Source organism: Peromyscus leucopus, chromosome 9 (genome assembly GCF_004664715.2).
Source record: "Peromyscus leucopus breed LL Stock chromosome 9, UCI_PerLeu_2.1, whole genome shotgun sequence".
Taxonomy (NCBI): domain Eukaryota; kingdom Metazoa; phylum Chordata; class Mammalia; order Rodentia; family Cricetidae; genus Peromyscus; species Peromyscus leucopus.
In genome coordinates, this window is record NC_051070.1 from 50401169 (window position 1) to 50417589 (window position 16421).

The following is a 16421-nucleotide window of genomic DNA, read 5'->3' on the forward strand; positions in this document are numbered from 1 at the left end:
ACGGAAGGTATTCCAGTCAGGAGATGCCTTTCCCCTTCCTGTATGATCTGGAAAGTGGTCTGGGCTAGACCTCAGGGCAGAAGTAGATACCACTCAAATAGTTCCATCAAGTGAGAAGGCCCTTTGCATAGAGCTTAGCCAGCGTCTTGCCTATGAATCTGCGGAACCTTGCAAATAGATTTTCCACGTTCGTTTTCCAGTGTGTTAGAGAAAACGTGTGTCGGAGGGTGTTTTTATGCCAATTCTGGCCACTTCAGATCTCCTGTCCAGCTCACACTGTCTTCTGGGCTGGCTGGAACCTCAGGCTGTGCCTGGACTTTGGGCCCTGGCCTAAGGGTTTCTAGTTTATTGTTCATACATCAGTACGTCAACAAGTAGCGTTTCTTCCTGCATTGGCACAAGAGTGGTGCTATAAAGTGTTCAAGACTGAAAGACAAAGGTAACTCACTGTAGAGAGCTTGCACATGCCCAGTGTGCAAGATTCTGGCTTCAGCTCTCAGCAACACACACACACACACACACACACACACACACACACACGCAGAAACATGATATACACATACACAACCCTATACATACATAGACACACACTTCAGAATTTACACACGCACAGGCAGGGCATCAAGTTGCAATATCTTTGTATTTTCAGGGAGATTGTACAATTAACACCCCACAACCTATAATTAGTACTCTGATCAATGATATTATTATTCTAAATACATAGTGCTATTTTGCTCCCTGATAGCTACCACACTGAGTGTTGATATAAAGTCCCCAGTTCACAATGCATTCTCGCATATTAACCCTTGTCTTACTCCTTACAGTGGCCTGGTTTCAGACAGAGGAGTCTCAGGCTCAGACCATCTGTAAAGGTTAATCATCATTGTCAAGTGTACTGGATTTAGAGTCACCATGGAAACACCTCTGAGGAGGTTTCCAGAAAGGTTTTACTGAGGAAGAAAGAGCCCCTTTGAATGTGGGTGGTGCCATCTCCACTGGCTGGGATCTTGGACTGCCAAAAAAAAAAAAAAAAAAAAAAAAAGAGCCAAGGAGCGTCATTCACCTCCTGCCTACTTGGGGACTGGATGCAGCATGACCAGTGGCCAGCAGGAGCCGATCTCATTCTCTCCACCACGCCTTCCTGCCATGATGTAGATAATCCTCAGACCATGAGGCCAAATAAGTCCTCCCTCCATCCCTCCCTCCATCCTTCTCTCTGTCCCTCCCTCTGTCCTTCTCTCTGACCCTCCCTCCATCCTTCTCTCTGTCCCTTCTCCTATCCTTCCCTCCATCCCTCCCTCTCCCTCCCTCCCTCCCCTCCCCACATTTTTGTCAGATATTTTGTTAGAGAAGCAGGAAAAGCAGCCAATACTGCCCAAGATTATGGAGCTCGTGAGTCGATGGCGCTGCAGCTGACCAGGTCTTCCCAAGGAGCATTGCTGTGTCTTCTGCGCACTGTACTGCAGGACTGCAAACGCTGAGGAGCTGTGGTGATTGGAAAAGGAATGCCTGTCATTTAAAGATGTATGCCTTGTGCCAGGCATTGAACCAGGCACTTCTCACGCAATTCTTACGTGCCGCAACCCCGCCCTCCCCAGCCGCCAATGGTAAATAGCCTAATTCTTATTTTGTTGCTGGGGGAATCTGTGCTCATTGTGGTGATGTGGCAAACTGAGAACCACACAGCCTCACATCGGCTTAAGCGAGGCTTTAACTCAGCTCTCGCCCACTCCTCAGCTCACTGAGGTGACCTATTCATCAGTTTCCCTTTAGTCCAAATTTAAGACAACTGTTGCCCTCTTTTGTAGGGGTATTTGCATTTTATTGTGTCTTTACGTACAGAATGAAAGGACGTGTTCCAGTGCTAAAGCAAGTTCCAGTCATTGGGGACCGGATGGGATAGAATCTCCAGAGGGGTGGGCAGCCTTCTGGGTATCTGAAAGATAGATCTCGGGACTGATTGGCCCGGTGGCTGCTGGGAGCACAATTTCAGTTCTCCAGGGAGGAGGAGCTCATCTGGGGAGAGCTGGGTCAGCTGCACAGTTGAGAAATCAGTAGTTTCAGTGATCCTGTGGCACAGGATGTGTGTGCCATGACAACTCCCTCAGTGTCTGAGGGTCTCTATGTCTGTCTTACTTAGGGTTACTATTGCTGTGAGGAGACGCCATGACCATGGCAACTCTTAAAAGGAAAACATTTAATTTGGGGGTCTCGCTTACAGTTTCAGGGGTTCAGGCAATTATCATCATGGTGGGAGGGAGCATGGAGGCACGTAGGCAGACGATGTGCTGGAGAGTCCTACATCTTGCAGGCAACAGGAAGTCAACTGATTGTCACACTGAGGGAAGCTTAAGCAAAAGAGACCACAAAATCCACCCCCACCATGACACACTTCCTCCAACAAGGCCACACCTTTTAACAGTGCCACTTCCTTCGAGGGCCATTTTCTTTCAAATCGCCACAGCTTCCTTCCTTGAAAAAACAGGCAGTAAATTGGATAAGTGTGTGTGAACTGTCGGGAAGAAGCAGGAAGGCATTGTTCTTGTTTTCTAGAGAATTCTTTAGACTCTGCTGCTGCACAATTGTCACAAACGTGGAGAGGTGACTGCTAGGGAAGAGCGCTACCTTCAGAGGGTTTTGCTGGGAGATACACCTGACGTAGGTGTCTACAGTCCTCTTCACTGCAGAGCCTCTTTGTAGGGGAGTGCTGGAGCAGGTGTGAAGGAACAGGCCCCGGGCAGCTGAACAGTCAGCAGTGACCTGTTACAGGTCCCCAGGAACTAAGCACAGGATTGGCAGACAGCAGCATACGAGTCCAGATTCATAATTTCCCAGCTCTCCTGTCAGCCGAGGTGGCTCTTCCTGTTAGTCTCACTGTCCTTATCAGTATGAGGAGGCGGCCCAGTTTGCAGAGCTCCTGTGAGGACGGCAGACGATGCCCATGAAATGCCTTGTAGAGATCACGCGTTTGGAGCCCGACTGTCTTCTCCTCTGTCTCTTTCAGGCTCACATTTAGTGTCTTGTGTGTGTCACAGGCAGAAGTGAATCCCATCATCAGAAGGCTCTGAATAGAGAGAGGCCATGCCTGCTCCCCAGGCCTCTCCGAGTCCCTCATTAGATCCTCTGTCCAGGCAGCTTCTCCCACCTGGGCATTTACAAAAATGACAAAGGCATAAGATGTAGAAAATAATGGCCAAAGCCACATGCACGAGGTATTCAGACACTTCTGTGAGGTAACCTCTGCAGGATTCTGCCAGCAAACTCCTGTTTCTTCCCACAGCGGCCTAGAGGATTGTCCCCACATAAGGCCCCTGCAGAATGTGCGTCTGCCACGTTCTGTGGACCTCCACCCTGGCAGGTTCCCTCTTACTGCCTCCACTTGCTTCCAAACAGGGTGTACTGTCTTCTCAATCTTGCCTTCTGCAGACCGCACGGCCCTGTTAACGCCGGGATTGTTATCAGAGTGTCTTCAGTGAAAAGTTTTGCATCCCCTGGTAGTGTGCACCCCTTGGAAGTGTGAGCTCCGACTTGGCTGCGGCTGGTATGGAAAAGCGCCCCCACTCAGCCAAGCCCTGGAACTTCCTTTTACACGATTCCAGGAAACATCAGCTGGTCAGCAGGAATGTTAATCACTTCCTATCCAGTTTTCTGTAGGTTCAATATAGGCTTCATGACTTTGGAGCCAATGCTACGGAAAGAATGAAAGGAGATATAACTGTTTTCCACTAGCTGATATGCAGGCAAGTGTGTGTGTGTGTGTGTGTGTGTGTGTGTGAGAGAGAGAGAGAGAGAGAGAGAGAGAGAGAGAGAGAGAGAGAGAGAGAGAGAGAGAGAGAGAGAGAGTTGTACCCTCGGGTCTGGCTGCATGAAGGACAACACCAAGTAAGGTAGAATACGCATATGTGTGGCTGTAACCCCATCCCCATACTCAAGGAACTTACTGTATTTATAGTACTGCAACACACACACACACACACACACACACACACACACACGAAGGCAGAAAGAAAATTTGGACAGCCTTTCCAACAAGGGGGCAAATCGGTGGATCTGCAGCTTCAGGGAGGTTACTCTCAGCTGAATTGAGGACATCGGAGGATATACAGGACAGGAGGAAACAGAAACGTCGACAGGAAGAATCTCAGGCAGAAGCGATAACTCACCCAGAGGTGGGAATTGGCTCAGTGTGGTTAAGGCATGGAGCACCAAGCAGCCTGTTTGGCTGCTGTATTTATTCTGTATTTGGAGTCTGAACGGTAGGCAAGGGTGGACAGGTATAAAGAGAGAGTGTGGGCTTCATCTTTTAGACAGTGATGTCCTTGGGAAGCTTTTGAACAAACAAAGGGTGCACAGAAGGGGGTGTTGCTGGGAAATGATGGTGGCCCCGGTATTTGCAGGGAACTCAGCAAGAAGTAATAGAAGGGCCAGAGAAGAGGTCCCCGGAGGACTGTTGCCATGACGCCACACAAAATCCTAAGAACCTGCACCAGGCTATTGGTAGAGTGGAAGAGACCAGGGGTAAGTGGAGATCGAGCAGACGGCGGACAGCCAGCACTGGCTGGTGGAAGAACACTGGAGATTGTATGCAAGACAAAAAGCAAAAAACAACAAAACAAAAACAATAAACAAAACCGGGAAGAACATTGGAGACAGAGAAACAGGTTAAACATGAGGTCTAGCATGGGGACAGTGAGTGACAGCTGAGGACCTGCAGGACAGCCAGAGATGTGGCTGAATTAGACCACAGAGATGCCCTGGGTGTCCTTTGCACAGGGCAGACAGCTGAGGTAGCTTTTCTTCAGATCCTATCTGTGTGAGAGCCAAGGCAGAGGGAGAGACTTCGAGATCAATGGGAAATCCCAAGCAGATCAGGGAGTATTGAAGGAGCAGGGTTGAAAAGCTAGGCGAGGCCTTGGGACAGAAGGAGGGCTTTGCAGAGAATCACAGACAGCCTGTGGTGTCAGGGTGGAATTGGGGTACAGAGGTGGTATGTCCGGAAAAGGTGGCTGAGCAGCCTCTTGGCTGTGAGGCTCACCTTCTAAGAAGAAGACTCGACGTTGTCAACACTGGTTTGGAACGACATTGATTTGGGCACTCAAGCAGGCCAGTAAGATCAGGACATGTAGTCAGAAGACTGTAATTTCTCCAAGTGTGGCACATTACTAGTGACACACGATGGTAATCTCAGCACTCAAGGAGGCCGAGTCAGGAGGATTGTGAATTTGAGCCAGCCTGGGACAGGTCTCTGCCTCAGTTTTTAAAATAAATTATAAAGCAAAAATGTTGGCTGGATTCCATGACGGTGACTTCACAGAATCCACTGAAACAGGACCCAGGATCTCAGAGAGGATTGGGAGACATGGAAAAGCTCAGAGCTGGGCCAAGAGAAGGGCTGGGACGTCAGCCAGGCAGTACACGGCAAATAAATGGCAATGACTTCTCTTTTGTTTCCTAAGACCTCATAGTTCACAGAGGAGACCTCCAGGACCACCGAAGAAGTGCCCCCCTTCCATCCAGCCTGGCAAGCTCTGCTTTCACTCTTGGATCTCTACGGGTGGACTGGACTTGAAAATTTCATGACAAAAATGAAATTTGAAAGTCAATGCTGGAAGACTTGGGCCACTGTGAATAAGACAGGATTGTGATTGGCAGTGGGAAAAAGCCAAACGACCTACAGGTCCATCAACAAGGGCAGAGTTGAACAGATTGTGGCCTAGCCAGTGTGGGAACTATGTTAGACATGATCAGTGAGAACTCCATCCAGAAATCAACCAGCACAGGGGTGTGCCCATCTTGTTAAGGACCTGGAGCAAGGTTCAGGGTAATGCATGTGATATTGCTCTTATAACACAAACAAAGTGAAGCCTGTGCTATTTTTGTGTTTGTTGATATGAAAGATAAAATAAGAAAGAAAAAAAAGATAAGAGGACTGTGCACACCAGACCAGATTGATTTTTTGGGGACCTGCAATTTAAAAGAGGTAATTACCACATTTCTTAGTGTGGGGGTAGGGATACTTCTGCATTGGGTAAGTGATTCTAAGACAGTATCTTTCTTTTTATGTTTTTGTTTTTTTAATTTGAAAATAGCTAGATTCATCAAGAGTTGCAAAGTAGCACAGAGATGCTTATTTCTTCCAGTGGCAGCTCTTCCATAATGACGGAGTGGGAATGGGCACCAGTGAGAGAGCTCACTAGCTTCATATGCATGTGCACATAATGTATCATATATATATGTATATATACATATATACATATATATACGTGGAGCTTTATGTAGCTGTTACCATTACCGTGTTAAGGAGACACACTGGCTTCACCACCACAAGAATCCCTCACTTCAAATCCCTGCCCCATCTGCTCTGTTTCTCGCAACCAGTAACTCCTTTTCCATCTCTATCAACCTGTCATTTCAGAAATGAAGCATGAATGGAATCATAGTATGTAATGTCTTTTAAACAGCCTTTGATTTCATTCAGCATGGTTTATTTGCAAACCATTCAAGTTGTTGCATGCATCAATAAGTCATTTCTTTCTGTAGCTAGGCATGTATCATTGTTTGTTTAAGCATTTGCCCTGTGAGGGACACATACGTTATTTCCATTTGGGGAAGTTTGGTTATTACAAGTAATGCTGCTTGGAGTACTTGTGTGCACGTTTTTAATGTGCGCATAATTTTTCATTTCTCTGGTACAGATGCTCAAGAATGAGACTGCTGGGTTATAAGATAATTGCGTGCTTTGTTATTTTTAATAATGTTTTTAGCTCTTACTTGACAATTTCATGCATGTATGTAATATATTCTGGTCACACTCATTCCCTTACAATCCCTGCCAACTCTCTGCCCTACTTCTGTGTCCCCATCCTGATTTCATGTCTTTTCGTTTTGTTTATGTTTTATCCTTGTGATTCACTGATTTGACTAGAGCTGCTTTTGTGGGCACGGGTGTGAACCTATCCCCTGGAGCATGAATAACTCCCGAGTGGCTTCTTCTCACCTGAAGTCCTCGACTGCCATTAGCTCTCCTGGGAGGGGGAAGCCCCAAGAGCCCATCCCTGTCTATGACTAAATGTTTACAGTTCAGCCTTGTGTAGCCCCTCTGCAGGCAACTGCCAAGGCTGTGCCTTCATGGGTGCCATGCCAACAAGACAGCATTTCAAGGCCTTGCTTCCTGTTCACCGCGCTCCTTCAGTTCTAACATTCTTTCCACCCTCTTTCTTCTGTGATGTTCCTTTGGAGGAGGTGATATTGATGTTTGGTTTAATGCTGAGACCCAACTGTCAATTGTTCTTAGTGCCTTAAACAGCCACTAAGTACCGTTTGCTGAAAAGGGAAGCTTGATCTAGGCTGAGGACAGCACTGGTCTACCATAAGCCTAAGTATTTAGGAGAAAGTTTGACAACATGTCCTACAAAAGTAGTAGGTCACCTCTAGTGCCTATGGATTCCCCAGCCAATTTTGCCTTTGACCAGATCCACAGTAGCAGACCTAGCTCCCTCCAATATCACCACAAACTTGCCTCTTAGAACAGCCTTCATTGTGTCCCTTAAGTTTGGATATGATGTGTTTTCATTTTCATTCAATTTAAAAAAGGTTTTAATTGCTTTCCTAATTTCTATCTTGACCTACTCTTAACTTGTTTGGTTTCATGAGTTTGCAATCTTTCTGTTGTTGTTAATTTCTAGCTTTAATCTTTGGTGGTCAGATAGGATGTTATTTCAATTTTCTTGGATCTGATGAGACTTGCTTTGTGTCTGAGTATGTGGCCAATTTTGGAGAAAGTTCCATGAGGTGCTGAGAAGAAGGTACATTCTTTTGTGTTCAGGAGAAATGGTCTGTAAATATTTGTTATGTCCATTTGGTTTATGATGTCAGTTAGCTCCATCATTACTACTACTGCTTCTTTCTTCCTCCTCCCCCACTTCTTCTTTCCCAGCACTTTAGTTTTTTTTTTTTTTTTGGTTTTTCGAGACAGGGTTTCTTTGTGTAGCTTTGCGCCTGTCCTGGATCTTGCTCTGTAGCCAGCTGGCCTCGAACTCACAGAGATCCGCCTGCTCTGCCTCCCGAGTGCTGGGATTAAAGGCGTGCGCCACCACTGCCCGGCCATGCACTTTAGTTTTTGTCTAGATGACCTGTCTATTGGTGAGAGTGGGGTATTGAATTCTCCCATTATCAGTGTGTGAGGGATGGTAAGTAATTTAAGCTGTAGCAATGTTTCCTTTATGAATGTGGATGCCCTTGAGTTTGGTGCATAGATGTTAAGAACTGTAATGTCCTCTTGGTGGATTTTTCTCTTGTTGACTATGTAGTATTCTTCCCTATCTCTTCTGATTAGTTTTTGGTTTGAAGTCTATTTTGTCAGATATTAAAATGGCTATACTAGCTTGCTTGGGATATAATTTTCCATTCTTTTACCCTGAGGTGATGTCTATTATTGATGTTAAACTGTGTGTCTTAGATGTAACAGTAGGGTGGATCCTGGTTTTGAAATCATTGTATTATTCCACATCTTATTGGTTAATTGAGACAATTGTGTTTGAGAGTTATTAATGAGGAGCATTTGTTTATTCCTATTTTTGTTGTTATTGCTGTGATGCAGTTTTTCTCCCTTTGTTTGATTTACTTCTAAGATATTATTTATTCCTTCAGTTTTCTTGGGTGTGGTTAGCCTCTTCTGGCTCAAGTTTTTTTTTTTTTTTTAGAGCCTTCTGTAAGACTGGATTTGTAGATACATACATACTAATTAAATTTGGTTTTATTGTGGAATGTTTTTCTTTCTCCACCTCTTGTGATTGAGTTTTTCTGGGTATAGTAGTCTGAGCTGGCATCTGTGTTCTCTCTGAGTTTGTAGTATATCCGTGCAGGCCCTTCTGGCTTTTAGAGTCTGCATTGAAAAGTCAAGTGTTAGTCTAATAGGTCTGTCTTTACATGTTACTTGATTGTGCTGGCTGCTTTTGTATGTCAACTTGACAGAGCTAGAGTCATAAGAGAGGAAGGAGCCTCAGTTGAGGAAATACTGAGATCCAGGTGTAAAGCATCTGTCAATTAGTGATTGATGGGGGAGGGCCCAGCCCATTATGAGTGGTGCCATCCCTGGGCTGGTAGTCCTGGGGTCTAAAAGAAAGCAGGCTGAGCAAACCAGGGGAAGCAAGCCAGTAAGCAGCACCTCTCCATGGCCTCTGCATCAGCTGCTGCCTCCAGGTTCCTGCCCTGCTTGAGTTCCTGTCCTGCCTTCCTTCAGTGATGAACAGCAGTGAGGAAGTGTAAGACAAATAAAGCCTTTCCTCCCTAACTTGCTTTTTGGTCGTGGTGTTTTATCATAGCAATAGAAACCTTGACTAAGACATTGGTCTTTTTCCCTTGCAGATTTTAATATTCTTTCTTTGTTCTGTACATTTAGTATTTTGGTATTATGTGTTGTGGGGAATTTCTTTTCTGCTCCAGTGTATTTGGTGTTCCATATGCTTCTTGTACCTTGATAAGCATCTCCTTCTTTAGGTTTGAGAAATAGTCTTCTATGATTTTGTTGAAAATATTTTCTGTGCCTCTGACTTGGGTTGCTTGATTTCATCTTTTCATCATGCACCATATTTCCTGGATGTTTTGTGCCTTGATTTTTTTTTTTTAAAGATTTAACATTTTCTTTGACTAAGGTGTCCATTTCTTCTACCTTGTCTTGTCTTTAATCCCCAAGATTCTCTTTTCTATCTCTTGTATTCTGTCAATAAGGTTTGCCTCTGAGTTTCCTGTTCGAGTTCCAAATTTTTTCATTTCCAGTTTTCCCTCAGTTTGGATTTTCTTTACCGAGTCTCTTTCCATGTACAAGGGCTAAACTATTTCTTCATTTCATCCAGTGTTTGCATCTTCATAGATTTCTTTGACTAATTTATTCAGTCCCTCCTTAAGGACCTCTAATACATTCGTAAAGGCTGTTTTGAAGTCCTTGTCTTGTGCTTCATCTATGTCACATTTCACACGGCTGTGGTAGGGTTGTGGGGCTTTAGTGCAGACATATTGTCCTGGCTCTGACTGACTGTGTTTTTATGCAGGTAGTCTGCTACAGAGCTGGGGATGAGACTGGGGGACTGGATTTGGAGTAGGGGAGGGAGAATCAAATCTATTTTGTTTTAATTAACTTTTTTCTAGGCAAGGTCTCTCTATGTAGCTCTAGCTTGCCTGGAGCTCACCACGTAGACCAGGCAATCTGATCCACCTGACTCTGCTTTTAGAGTTTTTTTTTTTTTTTTTTTTTTTTTTTTAAGTGAGACCAGGTTCCCACACCAAATGTTCATCCTGGACCAAGTGGTCTATAACATTTTAAATTTAAAAGGCCCTGAATGAGAGAAACCATTTTCTATTTGGCTATGGAAAGGTAATGGATTTGAAGTTGAAGTTTGTCATCTACTAGAGAGATTTGGTTTTAGAAAGTACACTCATGCTCAGAATTCATATCCAAAGAAGCATGGAGTGAACAAAGATGTAGAAGAGAATCCAATGACTATTCTCCAACTTCCATGTGGGTATGAAACGTCTTCCAGGTGAGTCTGTGTGGTCTTTCACTAAGTAGGTAGAGCCATGGGTGCCAACATCAGCCAAAGTCACTATCTCTTACAGTTTTTTTCATATATAAAAGTAGAGCTGAACTGAAATATTTCATATTGGGTTCTCATCTTCCTCATGATAAAACTGTATCAGTCAGAACTGTATCAGAAAAATGAAGATGGAAGTGTAATATCCATGAAGAATAAAACCAATAGAGTCACATTTTATTTGAAAGAGATAACTTTCGTTTTTAAGGCAAACAAGCTCTTTCTCCAGCAGGATACATTATTGACTCTTCTGTCACAAGCAATCGACTGAAGCGACAGAATTGTATTGCTTTGCAAAGCTGTTTCTAACGAGAAGAGAATGATGAGCCTGTAATTGCTGTGTGAGGTGTTTGTTCAGGTCTGTGGCATGTACCGAAAGACACTAAGGCACACAGGTACCCAAACCCCCTTTGAAACCCGCAAGCAGACTCCAAGACCAGAAAGCCCAGACTAGCACACAGCAGAACATTGCTTTCCATGAGCACGAATTATATATTGCTAAAGGGAGCTACCTCATATAATCAGTTACACCTGGAGATTAGTGGAGAAGATTCCTGACTCATATGGGAGGGAACGGCATTAGAGCTAGAGTCGTCCTCATATGGGTGACTGGAATAAGGCCCCTGAGAGACTCAGCATGATGTGTGGGCAGGGGTGGGTGGGAGCAGGTATACTCCAGTTCTTTCCGGCATGCGTATTCTCAACCCTTTCAAAAGTTACTGTGTAGGGATGCCACTTCCCAAACTAGTACCGTGAACTTCTTTACAAACCGTTTCTATAGGCAAATGTCATCCAAACACAACACAGGGGATATAAATGGCGACTTGGCCATGGTTGGAGAGACCTTTAAAAGTAGCTAAGAAGAAGGAGAGTTGCTGTCTAGAGAAAGCAAACACTTGATAGTGTGTCGACGGCCAGGTCTCGTTCTCGGTGTCACGTGGTTCCTGTCTTGCTCATACCAAAGACAATCCAGTGAGGCCATTATGTGATGATGGCATTTTATAGGCAAAGATGAGGAACAAGGAGGCCAAGGAAATTATCCAGTATTATTTAAATGCCCAGTGCAGAATTAAGTCCATGTCTTCAGGGTCCTAGTCACCACACTACGGAAGAAGCTTACGAGAGTGAGACAGACATATCAGGAGAAGACAGGGAAGCTGTGCCACATCCCTCCAGATCCACACAATGTATGCAGTAACTTGCCCTTTGTGTGGCCCCCACCACCAAGACTGGATGACCCCCACTGTAGTAACCTGTGAGAAATGCTCAAGGAAGGAATGCAGTAACCACCGAGGAAGAATTCCTCTTTGAGGAGAGATGGGGATTTGATCAAAAGACATAAAATGAACTGCTGAAGCTTTACCAGAAAATTCTAGATCAACCTGAGCCAAAAGGAAAACATTAGGAAGGCTAATGAGAAAGTCGAAAGTGTCCCCGGGTCCCGGGGGTGGTACAGTTAGGCTGGGGCTGAGTAGCAGAGGTGAAAACGATCAAGCAGACACCCATCAGTTGTGATGCATGTGCTGCATGCATGCCTGTCTTTCATGGCTCTCATAATTTGGCAAAATGGCTTTTTCAACTAGTGATGCTGTGCCTTTGGGAGGTACCAGGGAGATAAGAATATAGAAGTGGCATTCCAAAGGCCCATACTTCAGAGAAGAGCCCTTGATTCCTCGGCCCTGTGTTGAGAAGAAACCACCAACGCTCAAAAGGAAGCCACAGCAGACTCTGCCCTTAATCTATGCCTTTGTTTCTGCCACTGTCTTTAATAGACACAAGATTCATCCTCTATCGTTTCAGTTTTCAGATTTACCAAGTTATGCATGTGATACTGTGAGGTTCTGAGGGATGGCCGAGCCTAGACCTATAGCTTATGACCAACCAGACTTCCCTCCAGAGCCCAGGACAGCATTTTTTACATATTCTAGGTCTCCAGGGGAAGAAAAGCTTCTCTCTTCTCACCTCTTCTCTAGGAGTCTCCCTTGCGAAGCAGTGTTCGTCAGAACAGGGTGTTAGCCAGAGCCCACGAAGGCACAGAGGCAAAATCAGTGCCCAAACAAACCATCATGATGGTCTCTGCTTGCATATTGCCCCAGGACTCAGGACCCCTCTGGATCTGTGGTGCCTTGTGTCTGCTGCTTATCCGACCTGCCTAATTTCCATTCATCTCATAGGAATAATTGGTCCCCTCTCCAGGGGATCAACCCTGCTTGCTCCTGTATGACTCTTTCCTCCGCAAGCTCATCCCAGTGCAGCATTGATGGACACACAATTTCTTGCTTGTCTTTTCTTTGTCCTCTCCTGGGGTATTTAAGTAACTCACAAGGGAAGGCAGTCTGCATAGATCCTGGCTGACCAATGGGCTCAGTCCTCAGCCTTCACTGAGGATGTTTGAAAGATGGACGGATTCTGGAATCACAAAGGAACATGCAAGTAAAGAGTATCCTTCAGGAAGGAGTGGTCAAGACCATGGCTGATGTTAGAATGCCTGTCCTGTCACTTGGCAGCTAAATGACATTTGCTAGTCTAAACTTTAATTATTCCACTTGCAAAATAACAACCCTGGCCATGATAACAATCTAGAAAGATAGTTAATTTGATATTATTATAGATACGTCAGGACTGAAATGGAGAGTAAGTGAGATAGCATAATTATTTAAACTAGAGTTTGGCACGTTCTCAAGGCTGAGCTAATATTAACAATACTCTCACCCCCTTGGTGCCAGCCTCATTTTTTCTCTGCTGGGGTACATTTTGACGAAGAAAATCATCACAACATTTAGAAAATCCTACAATTCTCATTTGGTAACTATAAAATGGAATTTTTTTTTTCCAAAAAACAGCCTCCAACATCCCTGGAGCTTGAAGAGTCATTTACAAAGATTACTAAGTATTTATCACGCTGCCATTGGCAAGACTCCCAGAGCCAGAGGGTCTCATTACCAGAAATGCTTACGAATGGCTTCTCCGGAGCCATGTTTCACCGTCATAGAACTCACCACTAGGTGGCAGCTGAGCCAGGGTTCCCGGAAGTGAAGACAAACACGCCCTTTTGGCAGCTGCACCAAAGGCTTTGCTGTTCATACCCAAACATCTGACTCACCCACCGAGTGTCAGCCTGGAAAATGACAAATACAGATTTCAGCAGCAAGTGAAATATAACATCCCTGGGGCCAGAGTCGTAAAACGAATCTGGAAGCCTGAGAGCAGTTTCTACGGAAATGGGAGGAATTAGGGCTGCTGACAAATGAAGACGCACAAGCTCATAAACAACTTAAGTCTTTACGATAAATCAGGTCCCGAGGTAAAGAAGCCTCATAGAGTCACGCTTCTCCCTTGCGCAAAAGCCTGCAATGACCACCCCGCATTTCTCAATTAGTATGGGGGTGGGCAGGGAGGAGGGAGGGGAGGACCACATGGTGTCAGAATCTCCAGGGAGAACTAGAAAAGGACATTTGGTAAACCTCCTCTGTTCATAACACCAACCGAGGGAAGCGGCTCTCGGTGGAATCTATCAGTGATACACAGAGGACAGAGGGCAACGGTGTTGAAGGAGATTTTTAAACTGGTAACAGAAACACGGCGGTTACAGTAATGACCATGGTAGAGTCACATTTATTAAGCACTGACTGCATAGCATTGTCTGCTTTACATGCTAGCTCACTCACCCTCCCAAGCCCACAGTGAAGCGGTAGCGATTCCTATCCCCATTTAACAACTAGGGAATTCAAGGCTCGGAGAGATTAACTTGTCTCAAGATGCAGCTGGATGATTCCATAGCCGAGATCCAAATCTCAGCCATCTGGCTTCAGAGCTATGGTAACAGGAAGAAATCCAAGGTGGTCAGCAGGGTTTGTGTGCCGCATTTGGGACCCTTCTTTGCTTCATCGCCTCCTAGACCTCTCGATATTCTAAGTAGGCTGCACGATGGGTTGGCCTGGAGGCTACAGGTGCTGAGGTGCCCCCCGAGGTTGCACTGAAGACGAGGGCACTAAGGATAAACAACAGCTCCATTCTATTGTCTTGAGGGTGTCTCCTGGGGTCACCACGGTTTCATGCACCCCAAAGATTTGTGTGTATCCCCTTGGCCACTAGTCATCACAGCACATTTGTTCTTTGAACTTAGCCTCGACATTGGCTCTTTTGCAGAACCATTCTGGCCACCACCAGAGGTCCATGTGTTCTCTTCACATACAGTGGAGCTGTAAAAATCACCAAGTACTTCTCTTCTGGTGCATCACCTGTTCGTAGGTCTGACATTCCTAAAGGATCTAAGCTGACCCTTCTTTGTCTCTGGTTCCTCAGTCCTGCCCAGTGCACCCCCCCCCCGCCCCGCAAAAGGGTACTCATGAGCTTTTTATTGAGTGAAAGGATTCTTAGATACCCTGTTTGCTCTCAGAGTAAATGGAGGAACACCCCAAGTACTTACGCAATTTGTACTTAAAGCAGGCTCTTGAAATGCTGGCTTCAGGTCACAGCCCTTGGGAGCTGAATCATGAGCTGCTAGCTCCCTCTGAGACAGGACAAAAGTCTAGTAAACACTTACTTTGTTGTGCCTGCTAGAAGGGAAGTATGGGGATATTACCCTCTCAGCCTCCTTGGGAGCCTGTGGATGCTCACTTGGAGGTCCCTGATTATACCAAGGTGACATGAAGACAGACCGCCCCCCCCCAGCTCAGCTGCCACTGTGGTACTTCCTCCAGGGCTAAGCAATAGCTAGAATTCTTCCTAAGAGGGTGGCAGTCCACACAGGTTTGTATTGGTCACAGGAAGTTCTCAGGCCATTTGTTTTCCTGTAGTGCCATAGCTCAAGCATGTCCCTGCTCTTCTAAACAGGTGTGGATACACACATTACCAAACCTATATGAATGCAGTATTATGGCATCAACATGATGCTTGGTGTATCAATTTAGAGTTGTCTATAGGCACAAACCACTGCAGCAAGCTCATGGAACTGCAATCAGCTTCTGCCCTCTGCCAAGAGCTCCTCCCCTCTGAGCCAGAGCTAGTTACTAACATGCTTCCTATAAAGGCAAAGCAGAACACACAATCAGTCCTGGATCTCCAGAGGTCTCAAATGAATATGGTTAATAGACTTTGTGCTTCTAGGAAACTGGAGAGAATAGCACAATGAATGCCTGTTCCCTATCACCCAGCTTTCTCACATGTTAGCTTCTCATTCTCTTGTCCACATTATTTTCCGAACATGTAAATTAGAGATACAGTTGAGGATTCCTATGAGGAGAGAGAGCTACACTCACTTCCCCTCGATCATTCTCTCTCCTTCTATTGTAATTGACTGTCAGAAGCCTCTGTCTACTGTATAAATGTTGATTTCTGTCACCCCCAATGTTTTAAAACATTGGCTACCTAGATATGAAATCATAAATAGAAGTAATATTCCATTAAACTATTCTAATATAGAAATAAATCCTCCTACACTCACAATTCTGTAAATTTGGCTCATTTAATACTATTATATTTAAGGACTGAAAATATTGATGTGGGTGTCCAGGAGATGCCTCAGTGTGTAATGTGCCTGTCATGAAGCCTGGGGACTTGAGTTCAGGCCCCCAGAACCCCCACACAAAGCCAGCTGCTGTGTGCACATCTGTAATGCTGGGATTGGTGAGGCAGAGGCAGGACTTGTTCATTCACAAAATGGGAACAAATGACTCCTTAGCTTCTCTGTGGTTAGTGACATTTGATTATCTTTCATTGTGTTCTCTGTCGTTTCTTTCTAAAATTATTTATTTTTATCTTATGGGCATTGATGTTTTGCCTACCCCTATGTCTGTGTGAGGGTGCCAGATCTCCTGGAACTGGAGGTAT